The following is a 19,721-nucleotide window of genomic DNA, read 5'->3' as shown; positions in this document are numbered from 1 at the left end:
TGCGAGCACGTGACGAGAAGCTCATACCGTGTTGTGACGTCAGGGTACAGTAGGAACCGAAACCAGCTTTTAAAAACATACTGTAATTACTTTTTCAGGGCGCACTCTCGCTTAGCACTACCTTTTCTAGGCTCTTGAGGGCTTGACCTTTCATTTGACGCAAAAAAAACGACAACTGAAAATATTCGTGTCAGTACCCCTTTAATGTGTATGGTCATTATGCTCATATGGCTTGAGCTTAGTGACCACAGTGCTTTAGGTGTATCCATATTGCATAATCCGGTGCTCTATGAGCAGATTATATATATATATATATATATATTATATATATATATATATATATATTATATATATATATATATATATATATATATATATTGCAAATACAACACATATACATACAAACAATTGGTCATGTGCAATGACTTCATCATTCATCGTACCGGAACCGTCGATATAATATATATATATATATATATATATATAGATATCTATATATATATATATATATATATATATATATATATATATATCGACGGGTTAGGTACGATGAATGATTGAAGAGAAGGATTCTGACGAAGCCTGCTGGGCCAGACTTCGTCAGAATGAAGGGTAATTCTGGGCGTGGCAACATCTGGAAATAGTGGAAACGAATGAGTGCTCTTCCAAGTTCATCCCGAAAACGACTGTCAGTCACTGTCAAGCATTGATTTAATGAGTTGGGCATGAAGGAGTTAGCGTCTAAATGATGAACTTTCTAAAAAGTAATTTCGAAGTAATTTCATTACTTTTCAAAAGTAATAGTATTTTAGCCATTACTTTCGAGCAGCGGTAAATATAATCTAGTTTAATTACATTAGTAAATACTTTAGGATAGTAATTAATAATATAACTTAATTACATTTTAGTAGCACTTTTGCCATATCTGTCGATAACCACGCTCCGGGATGAAACATGTTTACGTTTCGCTGAGAGCAGGTACCTGCTCTCAGCGAGACTAAACGCACTCAGTGAAAAGGTGCACCAGAAATGAAATTACATATCGGACACGTGATTAATTATGCACACTATAAGGCGTTCTTGGCGCTTTGTCTATTCTTTGAGTAGAGAACGAGCGCCGGTATACGCATGCTCAAAAGTGGGAACTGGTTCAATAAAACTTTATAGTGTTGAACATACCGTTGGTCACTGTATCGTTAACCTCTTCTTCCTCGGTTTCAGCGTCAAGCAGTATCTGTAAGATGTCCTTCTTTCCGTCCTGAAGAAAATAAAACGAGACCGCTACGGTAATATGTCGCAGTTCTAAGAGCCCCTACAACATCTGTGATATTTCGCACACTTATTTATTGAACACGAATACCGTGTACAGAATACTGGGACGATGCCCTTTGTCGAAAGAGTTAGCGCGAAGTCGAAAAAAAAATAAGAAAGAAAAGGTAGGGTAATGCATTGTGGAATAGCGGAAATAACTCGCAGGGACAGAGGCAAGTGAGACGACACAGGCGCTAACTTTCAACCGAAGTTTATTTATTTCGGAAAACAACATATATACACACAAACAATTAATTGGTCATGCGCAATGACTCCGTCCAACAGCAAAACATAATCAGCATTTCACTTTCCCACTTACAGTCTTGAGACCAGCAAACATAGTTCCTTATCGGTTGCTTATGCATTTATCTTCCAACCTTGCAATGAAAAAAGCTTCGGCTACCTCTATAGCTGTTTGATCGCCGTGCTGAATCATTATGATTGCGTCATCAAAACACGGGGTATATTTGCACTCTGCGCAGTGAAGGGACAGGTGGCTAGTTGGCCTGCATTTTAAGGAGGAACGGTGTTCACAAAAAAAAAAAAGCAAAACAAATTCAGGAGGCCTCTCCCTAACGCGAAAAATGCGCGGAGCAGTTAATAGAGAAAGGCAGAGGCATAGCACTGCGCACGCATTATTATTATATTGTTACAACAGCACATAGCCGACATTGGCCAACACAGCGCAACATAAGCCAGAATGAAACCAGAGTTAGCCTACATTAACAGTGCTGGTTGTATCCGCGTAAGTACGGCGTAAATTAACACAACTAGGGTGTATAATCTCTTCAATATTCAATAATGCTGCGTGCATTTCGTTTTCACGATATAGTTTTGCTGGGTAGTTGGTATGCCGTAATTTACATCATTGTAGCTTTCATTTCTTTTTTCAGATTTTGCCTAGGGAAATGTTTTTTTACATTTTTTGACACGGTGCAAGGAAATTCTGGTTTACTTCCTATATAAATGATATGACCGAAATCATCAATCATGCGCTGCTCCGGGGTTGTTCAATCCATTCTTTGAACGTCGTGACGCCAGCATAGTTGTGTCACGAGGGTATCCACCAGGGGCGTAGCCAGATATTTCTTTTTTCGAGAGGGTTCAACCACCCTTTATGCATGTTCGTGCATGTGTTTGCATGTGCGCGTGTATATACACATGCAGAATTGAAAAATTTCGGGGGGGGGTTGTAAAGTTTCTAAGGAAGTGCATACTACACATTCACAGAACAACAATGCAATCAGCAGAATTACAAATAAATAAATAAATAATAAATAAATAAATAAATAAATAAATAAATAAATAAATAAATAAATAAATGGTGAGATCTTGTAAGCGTTCCGAAAATGTGTTTAGAGCGCGCTTATTGCTAGATCTGAAACGATCAATCGAAGCGCAACTGCCATGTGCTGAATCTGGCTCAATAAATTTGTGGAAACAGACAGACGTCGACGCTGGGAGTCCACAAATTATATTTTTAGAAGCTCTTTGTCGGACGCGATGATGATGATGCTCCTGAGATGATTGGCACCTAGCCACTCAGGAGGATCGGCCAAGAGTCGGGCGGATCATATAGTCTGAAAATTTTAAGGTAATAGACGTTACAGTGTCAGTTAGAATGAAGGCTTATTTTTTTAAAATGAATTCCAGTTTTAGATTAGACCGTGATGCATAACCTCCCAAATGACCAAAATGATTATGTCATTATGCCAAAAGAAACAGGCGCAGCCATCGTGCTTGGCGTGTCTTCATCGTCTTCTCCTGTGCGGATTCTTGTGGCATGTACTCTAGCGCATACTATTCACGTTCAATCCAAGGTACTCGGAGCGAACCATAATGGTCAGGTTATGCTCGTTGTCTCTTATGCGCTGTCTACGTCATGGCTTGACTGCATACAGCGCTGTCCGCAGACTATCGACGTGTCGCAAATTTGCAATAACTACCCTCTGTGAAAAAAAAAGAAATGTAAGAATAGAGCGCTGCTCACGGGAAGTGGGTTGTTGCGCCTGTCGTCGACGGCCTTGTAGGCGAGCTTCGCGAAGCGGTCGTAAGTGAAGCTGCCAATCTTGCTGTTCAGCCAAAGGAAAGGTGCCACCACGCTCTGCAACGTCGTCGTGCACTCTGCGAGGCAGACAGGGTCCATCAGAATGGTAAAGTATACCTCGTTCCGGGTTTATAGACGTTCAAGCGATTTACTACCTATTGCGTACTCAACCAAACATCTTTATTATGTCGCTACTCTAGAAATATCTCTAGCACAGCTCCATAACGCCACCATAGTGCCGCTCTAGCATAGCTTCAGTTCAGCACCAACACGTAATGTCCAAACATGTATCGTCCTTGTCGCGAAGCGTTCGAATAAAATATGTGCGTATGGGGACGCTCGCATCCCCTGATAAGGTGTTCTCACCGCATGGCACTTGCATGTCCTGTAAGCGGGCTTCCTCACGGGACACGGACCAAGCCGACATGGCGCCAGTGTACCCGCGGTGGCGCCACCTGACGGCGAGGATACGCGGGGACACAAGGAACGGCGCTCTTTTCTCTCGGACCTGGGGGCTCGTCGCGAGCGATGAGGAACTCCGCGGGGACGATCCCGCAGACAGACTCCTTGCCGTTCCCCCGAATGCGATTCCGTTCGCAAGACACGACCCGCAAAAAGACATACGCCTGGGTCCCTGGCAGGAGCGAAATTTGCTCGCTTGTCTGGCGTGGCGAGTCGAACATCGCTCGTTACATTGCTATTATTGTATAATTAAGCTGCCGGGCTTGCTGTTGAAATATGCAAATAAATGTCCTTTTGTTGGTTTGCACTAAGACATACAGTGTCCTTTGTTCCTTGAGCGTGTGAGACCCTAGCAGCATGAAGGCTGTTGTGTTTATGACCATCCAAAGTCCGCCGACTGTAACGGAACGGAAAGGAACCCAAAGGAAACAAACAAGAACAAAGTGATAGCCTGAACGCTTTTGATTTAAGAAAAAAAAGTTAGTTCAAGCATAGAGTTTCCTAAAATTAACTAGAGGCGACTCTGGCGCTGCGATCGTTCAGATACCATGGGAATGATGGGTGGTAAACAAATTTGCCTAGTCTTCCTGCTTGCGGCTTCAAACGTACTTGTGGCTTTGTTTATTGCCATGTTTGGTTTCTTTCGGATAAAAGAATGGATCGTTGTGAACTTCGTGACCAGATTTGAATTGCTGAGCCTAAAGAAGGGCGAAGTGAAACTGCTGACTTTTGCTGAACTTCGTTTTTCGACAAAGCGGATGCAGCCGACGCGGAGCCAAACGGAGCCGAAAGTACGAAGTTTAGACAAATTTGTGTACTACCCATCATTCCCATGCTGGCTGAAGCGTCATGCGTTGCAGCTCCCATAGACACTAGCGCCAGAGTTCCTCTAGTAAGTATTGTAGGAAACTCTATGAGTTCAAGAGCCTTGCACTTGTCGAGCATTTCCGAGGTACTTCGTAACAACCTAAGAATCATAGCGCACCGACATAAAGAACCATGCCAATTAAAGTATACGCCATCTAAGCACGGTTATAAATTGTCACCGGATAGTATGTTGTTGGATTACTTGGCACGTAACCAATAAACGATAAAATGAACAACAGAAACGACTCACACGAGTGAGGGAAAGGGTAGAAGTAAGTACCGTTCGTGCGCGCATTCGTTGTTTTCTCACGGAAAGTTGTTGAGAAGTTCAGGTAAAGGAAGTGCGGTTTACACGGAAGCAGTTTTTCAAGAAAGGGCACGTAGAAAAGAAAGAAAAGGAAGCGGAGAAAGAAATCATTCACTCCACGTTTACTTTGTCGCTCTGCTCGTACGCTATCATAACCTCGGGGACAATTGGAGAAATCGGTACAAGCTCCGCAGTCTGCGTCCTCGCTCAAAAACACAGTCTCCTATAGAAGTGCCTGTATTGAATGAAGTTGAACGGTCTCGTGACGTCATGAGAATAAGGGAGCGTAACTGGATAGTGTGTCCATACAATATTATTATTCTGTACATTGTTATGTATTCTACTGCGCTCAGTTAGGCTGTTATCGGCATGCGGCACCATAACCCGAGGCCAGCGTATCGTACTTCTGCGAAGAGAAATCGTCAATTCATATATTATCAAGCAGACGTCCTTTAGTCAATCGTGCGCGTTGAGCGCGTGCCCCACTAAGTCTATGTGTTAAGACGAAAAGCGTTGAAACTCACGGGCGATCATGTGCATGGGGCCGATCATGGTTCCCGGGAGCCTGAGTGGCCATATGGAAGAGCGGGTGCTGGGTGGCCTCCTGAAAGTTGTTTGCGATACCGAAGCTGCCGCGAGAAATGTACTCCATGGCGAGTGGTTTGAACAGCTCGTAGGCGGCAACCTCCTTGCCGCCACTGTCACCCGTTTTGACCAACAGGTCCAGGAGCCGGTCGCACGCGTCGTCCAGGTGTGGAAATACCTGCCGTAAACAAAAAACGCTCGAGTTCTTGCCAACATGCATGGACTATATAATGATGAAATGTGCTCGTAGCCATTGTTCTTACACGGCGCGGGTCTTGTTCACAACGAGCTTTAAGAGACTCCCTGCATTTGCATATGTTTTTGCATTTCGTGAGGATTAAATCATATTGAAATCAGTTTCATGTTGGTCCACAACAACGGTGGCACCTGCCGCGCAAGGTCTACGCTACATATTTCGCAAATAGAGGGACTGTTGCTGTCTCGTTCGACACGGAACCTGCGCCTTGCGAGCTATGTCGGAAAATAGTGACCAGCCAAATAAATTTTTCGTTTCTTTTGGACATATATGAACGGCGTAATAACATATTTTAAGCTGTGCTTGAAAATGTATAAGAAAGCTTATGGACGTGGAGGATGTGTGGGGTATATGCAGTCTGCAAACTACACGACACTATCGGAGCTGCCGAGCGCCATTTTCCCGCTGTTGAGACCACTGTTTGGCCGTCGACTTTTGTTGAAAAGCCACGCATCGCGTGCCTTTGTTTTCTTGTTTCGTTGCTACTCGTCGACAGTCAGACATATATTGCCACCTGCATTTGTGTTAAAGTGTCTCCCGGATAAGGATGGTGCGTCGCTCGACATGTTTTCGTTCGAGGGCACGTTCACAGAAGATAGTGCAGACAGAGGCTAGACGATAAAGAAAATATTATCCGCTTCTGGCACGTGGTACAGAAAACACATTGTCTTTTGCACGCGCTATCAACGACATCCGCCAATAATCTCAAATGTGTACGGTACAGCAAGAAGGTCCATTGGGAACGGAGTGAGCATCAATAATAATGCAAGTTCTGGACGGAGAGTTTCATCATTTAATGCACATATACAAATGTCAAGATATTCACGAAAGAAACATGACTGGCATACGTGACTGGTTTTAGGCTGTACTGATAAATTGTTTATCTTGACATTGACAAGGCTCGTGTCCCGTCACCTTCGACACAGTTACTGGAAAATCTGCAATTTAGAGGGGGTTAGAAACCGTGTGAGATTGGTATAATTATTAGCGTCGGTCATTGCATCTAAAGGCGATGTGCACCAGGTCTTCGAGGCATGCCACATAGAAAAAGTCTGCAAAGTAATCTTGCAACTTCTTTTCACCTGCATTTGTTCTGCAGGCATTATTAAGAACCTTTTTCTCTCCATCTTTCTATCTCTCCCACCCTGTTCCCACGCATAGGGTAGCAAAGCGGTCGTCCTAAACTGGTTAACCTCCCTGCCTTTCCTCTCTACTATTTCTTCTTCTGCGTTGCCTAAAAGCATCTTTACAGCTGTTTTATATTTGCCTAAAGATATTGTGCGCTGCAGAAAGAGGCAGTTATTTTGAAGTAAAATGGCAACTTGGGCGAGTTGGTATCGGTTTATACTTCAAATTAATAGCGCACCAACAAAACGAGGACACCAAAGGGGATGAAACGACGTGTGTGTGTCGTTTCCTCTCCCTTTAGTGTCCTCGTCTTGTTGGTGCGCTGTTAATTTGAAGTACGGAGCAATTATTTTGACGTGCTTTTTTGTATATAAAAGTTTACTAGCTGCTGGATAGTTAATCGTGCTACTCTCTAGAACAGAGTACGGGCGATGGGCCTAGTTTAGCTGTAAGCACTTCCCACTCTCTGATAGCTTGCACGCAAATTTGTTGACACTCCTTCGGGGAGCTGCGAAATCGAATTCGAGGGCAGATGGCGGCAGGGACGTAAATGATAGGGAAAAGCGCCCAGTCAACTTTCGGTAACGTCACCATGAGCTACCTGATCTCGTTGAGGGTCGGGACAATACTCTCGACGCTGCCTTTAACGTACCTGTCTGAACTTGGCGGCGGTGAAGGCGTGTGACGTGACGCTCCTGGTGCGCTTCCACTGCAAATCCCGGGCGTGCAGCAGACCCTGGCCAAGGAGCGGATGCTGCTCGTCGGTGCGCATCGTGGTCTGCACATAAGATGTCACGCGCCTCTTAATTGAATCTTAAGAAAGGGATTCATTAATTGAATCTTATTGCAGAAGCAACAACAACAATGCTGTGGCAGGTGACGAAAAAAAAAGTTTAGAATAGGCTAAAATAACTTGGCACCGCATACACTGAGCTACATGGGCAACGAAAGCTTGGCAAAGTGGCAATCGACTCTTTTCGTCTCTCACTTTATTTATTTTTCTCTCTTTGATTCTCCTTCTTCTGTCTTGCGCTCTTTTCTGTCTTTCATACCTTTCCATCTCTTTTTTTTCTGTCTTTATTCCCTTTCTTTCTATCCCTTTATCTCTCCTTATCTCTGTACTCGTTCTCTCGCCCATCAGAGTTATTGCATCCCACGCCGGTCAAATCGGCGCACGTGTCCTGAGAACGAAGTAAAATATGAAGAAGAGGAGAGTTCGTGCCTGTTCATGATAGTTTTCTGTTCGCTCTGCACGGTCGGCTTTAGCAGCTCTGCTGTTAAAGAGCAACGGTGCTCTGCTCCCAAATATCATAATCATCATCATCATTCTATCATCATCATTCTAAGCCTGTTGATGTCCACTGCAGGACGAAGGCCTCTCCCAATGATTTCCAGTTTACCCTATCCTGCGGGAACTGATTCCATTTTATCCCCGAGAACTTCTTAAATTTCGTCACTACATCTAACTCTCTGCTTTCCTCGACTGCATTCCCCATCCCTTGGTAACCATTCCGTCGCTCTTACTGGACAGTAAGAGCAACGGAATGGTTACCAAGGTCTGTCTTACGAATCTCGTGGCCAGTCTAGGTCCATTTCTTCCCTTGATGTCAGCTAGGACATCTGCAACACCTGTTTGTTCCCTGACCCCTTCTGCCGACCTCAGATTTCTTGATGTTACTCCTATATAGTCAAAGCAAGCTATAGCTTTTTAATGCTAATTTTAACTTTGCTTCGACAGGGCTATTAACTCCGCGTGAAAACAAAGACGCGTCGCGGTGACACGTTGAAGCAAATAGAATGCGTTACTTCGCCTAGCGTGAAGCGGTCTGATGTTGACCTGTCCAGATAACGCTCTGAAGAGGCATTTTGCCGTGAGTCCTCTCTGTATTGTAGACGGGCATTATAACTCCCGATGAAATTGTGATAGATTGGCATTCAATTGTATCACCGTTTCCAGATCTAACAGTTATGCTTTGTGCCTTGTTCAGAAGCCACAGTCTATACAGAAAAAGCTTACCTAGTGTACGAACCATTTTTTTCTTTTTCAAGTCGCAACGTTTTCGTTTTCGCCAACGAGTACTAACCACTTTCACGACTTTATGAGCTTGAGCATCCCGTAGTAAAAAACAAGGACATTGTATCGGAAACAGTGGAAGCGAAGATGCGCTGCTTACCCCTCGGTTCATAAAGTTTCCGAAGTCTTTCACTAGCACGTAGGATAAGAAATCAAGATCTTTGACGACAAGTGTCGGTACATCTCCATTGTAAAATCTGCAAAGGAAATGGAAGTATAGTTTAATCTCGGCAATGAACCGAATACAAGGCGGGGCAACTTGATCAGCACAGCAGGTTCAGTATAAGAGGTAAGACGGAGTGTATGTAGATGTATGTACATGCGCGCGATTGACGGGGACAAAAGGCGATGCAAACGGAACGGAAGATGCACCCGTACAGACCTACCCAACTTGCTGCACTTGTCATTACATGCACACATTACTATTTTCACACTTCCGCAAATAAAAAAATGGGAGAGGGCGCAGGAAGGGGTACATTCTTACATTTTTCTTCCTCGTGTTTTTTTTTCTTACCAAATTTGTGCACAGGTTGGTTTTATTTTGCAATGATGTGACAGGTCTTCATCCTCCAAGACTAGCGTTCTCACTCCGTGCTTTCATTCAAATGTCAGCAGTAATCACTTGTAGGCAGCTTCAATTCCAGGGCACTCGAACCAGATGGCATATTATTTTCTTTTTCTGTTTTGTGTGGTGCGTATCAGCAGATAATTGCACGTATCCTTTCACTTTCCGTCACAACTGCATGGGGTTGGAGTATAGGACGTTCCGATATGCAACCCTACCTAGTATTCATATAATTAAATAGTCCATCTCCCAACGAGGCATACTTTTTAAAAACATACTCGCAAGCATCCTCCGCTGCAAGAACCTTCCGAGAAAATCAGCCCAAGATATGGAAAAGTCAGCCAATTCTTTATAACAGCGACTTTTACGCTAGGAAAAGACCTCAGTTGAAGAGCTCAGTTGTGCCGAAGGTGTCGTATATGAAATTTCCTTGAGCTGTGACACTTCCTACGTTGGACAAAGTGGACGGTGTATTAACGACAGGCTGAGGGAGCATGCCAATGGTAGTGGTAAAAGGGATGGTGCGCACCTTCCGGCCCACGTTTAAATTCAATTCAATTCAATTCAATTTTATTTTATCTCAAGGATGAGATGAAAAATCATGCTCGTGTGTGCCGCATTCCGCGCAAGTTAAGGTTGTTGGCAAAAGCAGAGACCAAACGGCGAGGGCGCTATTGGAAGCGCTTCTTGTTAGAAGGAAAGAGTCCGCCTGTGTCAGTGACACAACAATTGTGCTATGTAGATCTGAATTCCGCTTTTTTAATGGGCAGCTTCCCTGATGACATGTATGACGTCACGCTTCCATGCCACTGCACATGCTTGGACGTTTATTTCTTTTTCCACCCTTGTGTGCCAATAAACAGTTGGTAGTTGGCGCGCCTTTGTCTCTTCTCTCTCCGTTCTTCACGTTTCAAGCATTGCGCCAGGCATATGTTTAGCAAGCATGTACACTGGCTAGCTCAGGAACAAGTTCTTTTAGAGTATCAACTACGATTGTGGTGTTAACATGTAATTACTGGAACAATGATCAGTGGCTTCTGATGTTCGGGAAACTTATTCCTGCTCCACTGAAGAAATGTGGGCTGTGAAACAGTTATGAAACGAAAACTAAGTCGTATGTAACTCATAAGCACGACGTGCTGAATATGTAACGCGTGTCGTCGGTATCCCTTACATTCATTGCGTATCTCACAGGCTAAAGAAAGTGGGTGGTAGATACGGCGTTAAGGCTGTCAATAAGCTAGGTATGTGCCGCCGTACATAGAAAGAATGAGCGGGTGATAGACAAGGAGCGGATTGACATTTGTTTCGTGAAACATACCAACAACTTCATTGAGTGCTGTACGTCTGCGCGGTGTATAAGATTCCGTTTAGTTGCGGCCGCTTCTACGGCAAATGGGTCGCTGTGTTAACCAGAAATTAGTGGAACATAAGAGATCGCTAACAGGAGGCTCACTATCTAATCTATCTTTGCATTGTCGAGAGTGTGAGTTCACGCCAAAATTCGATGGATGCGTGATTTTGTACCGGCACAGGAATGAAGAAACGTGTTTAATAGTTGAGGCCTGACATATCGATAACAGTGCGTGAGCCAACCATCGATTAACCTGCATAAAGAAGAAATTAAGTGTGAATAGTTATCTCTCATGTAGACCACCACGCGTGCCGGATTGATAGGTTCGCCTATATTTCATGGGCATACGCAGATAAGTTTTCGTGCCTTCTTTCTTTTTCGCTGTTGTGCGCCTTTTCAGTTGTTAGTCGGCGTTTGTGGTGTCTTGACCTCTCTCTTGTGTCCGTGTTTGCACGCCCTGTTTCTTTAACATGCAGGTAACACACGGCATGAAACACTCATTGCTGACAGAGCAAGAAGGCAGACGTGCAGTTTTGTAGTCTTGATTATGCACATGTTACTCACCCGAACACGTCTCCATACTTCTCACACCAATCAGCAATTGCATTTGTGATCCCCTGTGGTGAAAAAGGTGAGCTCAGAGCCAACGCCAGTTACGTGGCCCAGATACTTAGTTAAAACGGATGCGTGGGCGAGATCCGTCCGTCCGTCCGTCCGTCGTCCGTCCGGCCGTCCGTCCCTCCGTCCATCCATCCATTCCATCCATCCATTCCATCCACCATCCATCCTCCATCCTCCATCCATTCCATCCATCATCCATCCATCATCCATCTTCATCTATCTATCTATCGACGGTAGCTGTGGGAAATAGCTGAACTTGTTTTTACCGTACTACGTGGAAGTCAAAAGTGGCGAAAACATGAGCCTAAAATTCTAAATCTACGAGCGTCCTGGGACGATCTCAAGAGCAACCTGCGGTAAATAATCCCTCAATAATGCTTTGGAGCGCAAGTCCGTGTTCCTTGTCTGTCCTCGTGTAGATTTTCGCTACAATTTTTATGCGACAGCAATTATATGGACACTCTCCGCGGATTTCGCCGTCGCTGTCACCGTCATGTCCCGTATATGTATAGTCTGTACGTATAATATGTAAAAAAGGCACAAAGAAAATAAATGTCTAAGAGCGTCGATCTGCATAGTCGACACTTGCAGCGCGCTGGTGAAACAGAAAGACATAACAAAAGTGACAGTTGTTAGTTCGCGCTAGTCCTGTGTATATTAAAGTCCCTGAGGTACTTTAGTGTATCTTGTGCGTTCCTTTTTTTCGGGCGTCCCTTTGTGCTTCAGGGGCGCGCCGCAAGTTTCGAGTTGCCTGTCGTTCTTCGTGTGACATTCCAATTTCTTGCTATCGCATTCATTGCTTCGCTATTGCGGCGAAACTGACTTTTTTCTTCAGAATGCTTTGGAGGCTCAGTGTAATACGCGATTTCTGCTTAACTGAGTGGTCAATTACGCGCTTACCTTTCGGTGATATTCCCATAAATTTCCCCGATGTGGGAGTAGGTCAGGAACTCCGAGATCCTTGAAATAGCTGAAGTGTTTTTTTTCGCCAACTGTGTAGGAACAAACGGACCGATTGAAACAAGAGAAAGCTTCCTCTCGCTTGCGTATCACATCAGCGTTTTTTAACGCAAAAAAAAGAAAAAAGATCTACACAGATGTCGCCGATTACGGGCAGCGCCGCCTCTATTGTTACGGGCAAATAAAAGTGATGTTTTAAAATGTTCTTTACAAACATTGTTATTTATTTATTTATTTATTTATTTATTTTTATTTATTATTTATTTATTATTTATTTATTTACGACACATCACATGGCATCCGAAGAAGCATTGAGTGAGGAAGGACAGAGCAATAATGAGAGGACAACATAAAAAAAAGAAAGCACATTAATGTCATAAAAGTACAATACAGGCCTAAATCAGTATGCATTGCAAGAGAAGTGAAATCAGTATTTAAATGTGTCTGTTTCTTAAGGAAAATGGTTACGGCCTGTGATTGTGACGACGGCTTCGGGAAGATCATTCCAAAGCGCAATGGCAGTGCAGATGAATTAACCGCTTGAATCCCACCAAAAATGCATTTAATTTCAGGCTCTTATGTAGGCGTCGTAATGTGGGCGCGGGGACTAGAACTGGTAAGCAACGAGACGGTACGATATGAACGCATTTTGCAGTAGACGTGAAAGTGACATATTAACATAGTGTCTGATGATAGTGACCGTGTTAATAAGTGAAGTCTTAATTAATCAAAGGTATCAGAGGTTTCTTCGGGGATCTGCTAACAAGATAAACGATTATTACACAAGAAGGCTTTTGTTTTTCTTATTTGCTCTGAATCTTTAAGCGCACCGCTTAACGATTTCATTTATCGTTTACGTCTTCTTTTTTTAAATATATCTAATTCTGCGGTTGCGAAGCAGAATGTCGAAGTGTGTAGAAAGTTGTGTACTTATGAATTACTGAAGCTGACGTTTGGCGTTTTACCGACACGACCACATTAGGATACGGCGTCCTCGTTTAACAAGAAGAGAGACCACAAATACTGAGGTTGTGGTAGATTAAACATTTTTGTTACCTAAAGTTTCTTTATACGACTTCTGGTTGAAATATTTTGCTACACACGGTCACTTGGATGGATGCAGTGCCGTGTTTAACGAGTCGTTGAACGCGGGGCATTACGACCGGAATTTCGAAATAATTAACTTTTTAGGAATCGACAAGGGTACTAATGTGGGCTTGTTGGTTCATCATAAACTGGCATTTAGCATAGCGCGGGAAACACACGGACAAAGAAGAAGAACGATACGAACACAGGAATGCTTGCCGCCAGCAGATAACTATTGCATGTAGTTTAAGTGGGTCGTTGGATTCGTTTTATCAAGAACTATGGCTTAACTAACTGTACAATAATTAGGTTTTCAGTTACGTTGTGAGTGCAATTAATTGATATAAAATACACTAATATGTTCTAACACTTCCACTCGCTTTAAACTGAGTCTCCAAAACCGCGTCATCAAATTATGTAAATTTACCGCATTTATAAACAGTCGGTGATAGGGGCTGTCTGGAGGGCTACACACCCCACTCTGTCAATATACTACTAGAGGTTGCTTCAGGAGTCTGCTAACAAGACACGCATGCATTTTGAGCCACTGATTTCGACGAACCAGACTAAAGTTATTTATGTGACCTTGGTTCATGTCTTTTTTATTCGGTTATTTACGCATTATCCGTCAACAAAATTTCAACATGAGCTAAATTTACAGAGGTTTTTCAGGTTGCCAAAGGGGTCATTGGACGGTGCATGACACTACTGAGAACCACTAAAGGCAAAAGTGTGCCAGTGGCGCCAGCGTGGAATCTCGCTATGACTTCTCATGTACATCGCAGATTGACTTCGTCTAATGGAGAGTGGTTGAATACATAACGTCGAAAAATCGACACATTGTATTTTTAACGAAGAGAAACGCGGCATCATAAGTTCTGCAGATTTATGCCCAAGTTCATACAGGTTCGAGCGCACGCTGCGCGAACAAATGTGCCGCGGCTCGACATGTTTAGATGGACACTGCTGCAGTGTTTAACTTGAAATGCGACGGTTGCGAGAATATATAAGGAAATTCATCGCCGCTACCCTCCTCCTGCAAGGGGGTCGAAGAAAGCAGATGAGCGCATCCTATTAAGACTCCAGACTAACACAATGTTATGTCCTGCAATCATAAAACATTTCGACCCTACGGTCACAGGACAATGCCAGCACTGTGGGGAGGTGGCGGACACCTACCACATGGTGTGGGCCTGTCAAAACAACTCAGCCCTTACTCCTCACCCGAACCCTACACGAGAGGTCTGGGAGGCGGCCCTGCTCGGCTGCTCAGACCTTCGGGCCCAACAGGCCTTGGTACAGAGAGCCAGGGCGGCGGCTTCAACCAATGGGGTCCCGGAATAGAGACTCCACCTAGACTGTAGGAACCTTTAAATTAAAAGGCCCCACACCTCTCCTTGTAAATAAATGCTTTTCACCACCACCACCACCAACCACCATAAACACTTACTCAAACTTGAAGTTACGTGAAACTTGAATGCACGCCGCTCCTCACAGAAGCGGAGGTGTACGGACGACTGCAAAAACGCACAACTGTTAGACAAAGACACATTATGTACTTTTCACGAAATTACTTCCCACTACCGCCTGGCCAGGAAAAAATTTCCACTACCCCACCCCAAACTGAACAAGCCTCAGGCTACCACATTCAGACTCCTGCAGACACGTTCGTATCCCACTCCTCGGTCCCTTAATAGGATAGACCCCGACCACTTACAGTCGTTCCCCAAATGCGGCCATGACTCATGTTCTTTCGACCACATGCTCTGGCTGTGCCCAACCCTTAATGCCTCTCCACCCCTCACGAAGGAGCAATGGGAGGAATCCCTGAAGAGTAGCGATCTACACACCCAACTCCAGGCCGTCCAGAGGGCCCACGACATCGCGACGGAACTTGGACTTCTAGTCCCATCGTGGGCGGAGCCACCAACTCGATCTGGGGGCCTCCGGCTCCCCAGATTCGAGTTCCTCGGGACTTCAGTAAAGTTCTTGTCATGTCATGTCATGCTGAGACATACCATGTGGCGAAGCACTTCGCAATATGCATCCAACGAATATTCCGTAACTCGCACGCTTCCCTGTATCATGTCGAATGGGCGTGCCCATAAAGCCCGAGCAAGGATCCTGAGAAGTCGAGGTCATGCTGACCAGCTCGAATCCGAACTCGCCTAAGATGACTCAAAAGTGAATGTATCAATGGCTACCTTACCGCGCACTTTACATTACGCGAAGACGAAGTGAACGCGCAGCACACGCGGTAACTTCGTCGTCATTATTTGATTCATTCGCTCACGCCCAGCTTTTCGTTCAAGGTCACGTTTGCACGAGATATGTATAAGGTTGTCGCCCTAATAAAGACCGCCGCATAGTTTCACGTAAAGGCCGCAGGAGCCCCGCACTGTAGCCCCTCTCCGCGCCGGATAAAATTATGCGCCTAACCAGTGGCTTAACAGTATAGTTGTTACCTCCTCTTCCCCGGTTATACCTGCGTGCCTGTCAGCGTCTGTCGCAGCGCTTAATATTCCTACATGTCCACTACTATTGCCGTTCTCAGAACAAAACTGTGTAATATAGACGTTGGCCCGTGGCAAAACGTCGCGCAAATGTAAGGTTGATGAACTGCAGGAGCGCACCTATAACTGGGCCGGTTTGTACAGGAGTAAGACGGGAACAAACGGGACGGAACGGTGACAGAACGACAGAGCAAATAGTACGAGAGATAAGCGAAGCTCACCATACACACGGAAACGCTTGAGCCAGTGTGCCCTCCATTTCCCTGCATGTCTGCGAAATCAGTCACTCGTTAAAAACGTGACAGCCTATTTTGCCGACGCAGTGATTATTTCTTTTCTATCTCTGCGCAGGTACTGTGTTTCTGTCGTTCCTCTGGACAAAGCGTCTGCGCACTGTCTGTCGTTGTATCACCGTCCCGCGTCTAGCACTCTTTGTTTCCGTCTCAATTGATGACCTGACTGTGAGCGACAGCACTTGTCGTGCGTGATTGGCTGAACTACTAGAATACGTTACTAATGCACCAAATTATTCAACACGTGCGAAGCAGGTTGTGACGACACAGGGTGTGCCGAGTAACCAGTCGCGCCGAGACAAAGCCGGTCCCGAGGTGCGACCCGGCGATATCGTCCGATAGCGCACAACGCAGCACGTGGATCCTGTAATAGCTGCCCACGAGGGCAGATAGACGCGCTGCAGGCAGGAGTTGCGTAGAGTGCATGAGCAAGTCTTCGGCTCGATACGGCATCAGTCACGTAATCGTTTACTAGCGTACAAAGGTCACCCGGTGGCTATGAAGTTATGCGGTTGAGCACGCGCATTCATTCATCGCTGTCTCCTTAAAGAGGTACTAATACCAATTTTCGAAGATGAGTTTTCTCTGCCATACAAGTCTCCGACATACAGAGAAGGCTCTGAGCAAGTGTGAAGCTCTGCAAATGCTGATAAGATTTTATTTTGACATTAAAGTCACTTTGCTCATAGCGTGCCTACTGACATCGACACTATCGTGACGTCAGGATACAGCGTCGATTCTGGTGACTTCACGCACCAGTTTGGCTAGTTGCGATGACGTCAGGTACCAAAAATTCAATATGACCGCTTGTGCGTCATCAAAAACGTTCAACATGGTCGCTTCTGCGCCACCAACGCAGCCACGGAGCGGAGCGGCCGTGGAAACGTCACGATATCTTGCGCGAGCACGTGAAGAGAAGCTCATACCGTATTGTGGCGTCACGATACAGTAGGAACCGAAACTAGCTTTCAGGAACGTACAGTAATTTCTTTCCCAGGGTGCACTTACGCTTACCAGTACATTTTCTGGGCTCTATAGGCGGTGCCTTTCATTTGACCCAAAAAAGCAGCTGAAAGTTTTCGCCTCAGTACCCCTTTAAGGACCCTGAGGGGGTGCTACATAAGGGGTGGGTTTTTCACAAACCCTATATGACAGCTGCATTGATCAATGTGAATTTACATTTGAGATGCTGTGCATGTTGTTTGAATAAGTTTATCCGTACGTCAATGAAACCCAAGAAGTTAAAAGTAATCATGATAATCATTCCACGCCTCTCATAGCCACTTTCCTTTTCAACATCCTTTCCTCTTCCCATTAGTGTAGGGTAGCAAACGGGATGCTACAGTTCTGGTTGCCTTTCTCTCATTTTACTCTCTCTCCTGTCTATATATATATATGGCTGTAGATTGAGTGTGGATAATATATTGCTAGGTGGTAGCGCGAACCGAAGCAAGCAATAGCGGATCTCTCAATCTATGCGTAAAATGTTGAAGGCTGCACTGCTGCACGGCTGCATAACAGTGCTGTCACACCGATTATTGAACGACAAAAAAAAAGCCCGCTTTCCTTGTTTACATTAAGTGTTTTATCGCGACCGCGTTAAACGGCTCGTTTCGCAGAAATACATATCGCCATTCCGCGCTCAAACAACGTAGCTCAGTCTTTTACAATTGCTACAGGAACACTATCTGAAAACACTAAGTTGTTCGGCACATGTAGAGAAAAGCAATACATATTGGAATGTCTAGTGTATATATCACCACGTGTTAGCTCACCAAATCGCCAATTCTCTGCAGAGAGTCGAATTTGACCTCGAGCGCACGGCTAGGAGAGGAAACAATGGTGGCCTCTTGTGTGTTATGCAGCTCTGAAACTGTAGCCTGATAAACGTGTGCGAGCGAGGACCTTAACATCATTTCTAGTGCTGTGTATTACTGTCTGATATGGGTGACCTTTTTTCTCGTGTTCTTTCATTCATTCTTCGGCGACGGGAGAACAACAACGGTTGTTCCAACCCCCCCCCCCCTCGGCCTTCCCCCGAGACAAATTTCTGCCTACGCCACTACGTTGTGGAAAGAGCGATGCTGGCGTACGTATAGACTCACGTAGTTATCCTTCCCACTTTATCTTGTCTTCCACTACTTCCTCTGTTAGGCCTCGACACACTCAGCACGGGTCTATATGGGTGGTAAAGTTTCACGCGTAATTGTGCGCCGTTACCGCGCCACACCTGCCGGCCGCTGTCAATTGGACTAATCTACGCATTCTACCCATGTGTCGGAAAAGGGGTTAATACCACTGCTGCCTGTCGACACAGCATTGCACAATCTTCGGTATCCCCCCACATATTAACGCGATAGCGTTAGAGAGCTCGTTTCGCAGAAATTCCGGTGTCGGCAAAAAATCAGCGTTGTCCGTGAATGAAAAAAGATGCAAATAGAATAAATAATAAGAATATTCGGTTCGAGTGAGAATCGAAGCCAGGCCTTCTGCGTGGCAAGCAGGTGTTCTACTACAGAGCGACGCCATTGCTTGAAGCTGCTTTGGAAAAAGAAAACATTATACGAATTTCATGTAATGCGAGGAGTCTCCTGTAATGTTGCGTGACAGAAGCGTAGAATCGCGCCAGGCGTCAAGACTTGTGAATTGCACAACGAGTGAGGTGTTTGAAGACCCACCCATTACAAAGCACCCGGATTTAATCATCATCCTAATCAGCAACAAAAACGTCAACAAAGCGAGCAGCTTCGTAGGTTCGCGTGTTGCCTTGGTCCTTCGATGGTTTGCAAGAGGAAGAATTTTGGCGTAGTGGGCACTTGGCAACTGCACTTGCAGTAGGCATTCTAGGACACTTTGAAACGGCCAATATTACGCGGACAGACGTTCGTTTCCTTGCGGCTCGGTTGAGGCATCCACGGAGAACCGCAACCAGTCTAGCAATTGAGAAGGTGATGTGCACTGGGCCCGATTACGATCACGTTCTACTCTTGAAGGCGAAGCTCAAGCGTCCTCCAAGCTTTTGTGCAGGTGAACGACAACGACACGAAAAATTCAGACCAACGTACCACCAACTGTTTCCCTACATAAAAGTGTTCTGTGACAGCTAAGTGGACGTGTTTCTATATATAAAAAAGGAGGGGTTCACGTGAATGTCTATCACAATGCTGCAAAAAGAAAAGAAACTTATAGAGGTTCATTGTACAAAGAATCGCAGCTGAAGAAAAAGTGCGAGTCGGGGGATCGAATCTTGAACCATCGCCTGACGAGATTTTTTCCGCAACGAAGCTTTCTT

General features: G+C 44.9%; 1 pseudogene; it reads right to left on the bottom strand.

Moving 5' to 3' along the window:
• LOC119376743 (cytochrome P450 3A4-like) overlaps positions 1-19,721 on the bottom strand; it is a 30,316-nt pseudogene that overhangs the window by 9,755 nt on the left and 840 nt on the right.

Source organism: Rhipicephalus sanguineus, unplaced genomic scaffold, assembly GCF_013339695.2.
Source record: "Rhipicephalus sanguineus isolate Rsan-2018 unplaced genomic scaffold, BIME_Rsan_1.4 Seq216, whole genome shotgun sequence".
Classification (NCBI taxonomy): Eukaryota; Metazoa; Arthropoda; class Arachnida; order Ixodida; family Ixodidae; genus Rhipicephalus; species Rhipicephalus sanguineus.
Note: the sequence above shows the minus strand (reverse complement) of the source record. Positions and strands in the feature narration are given on the sequence as shown.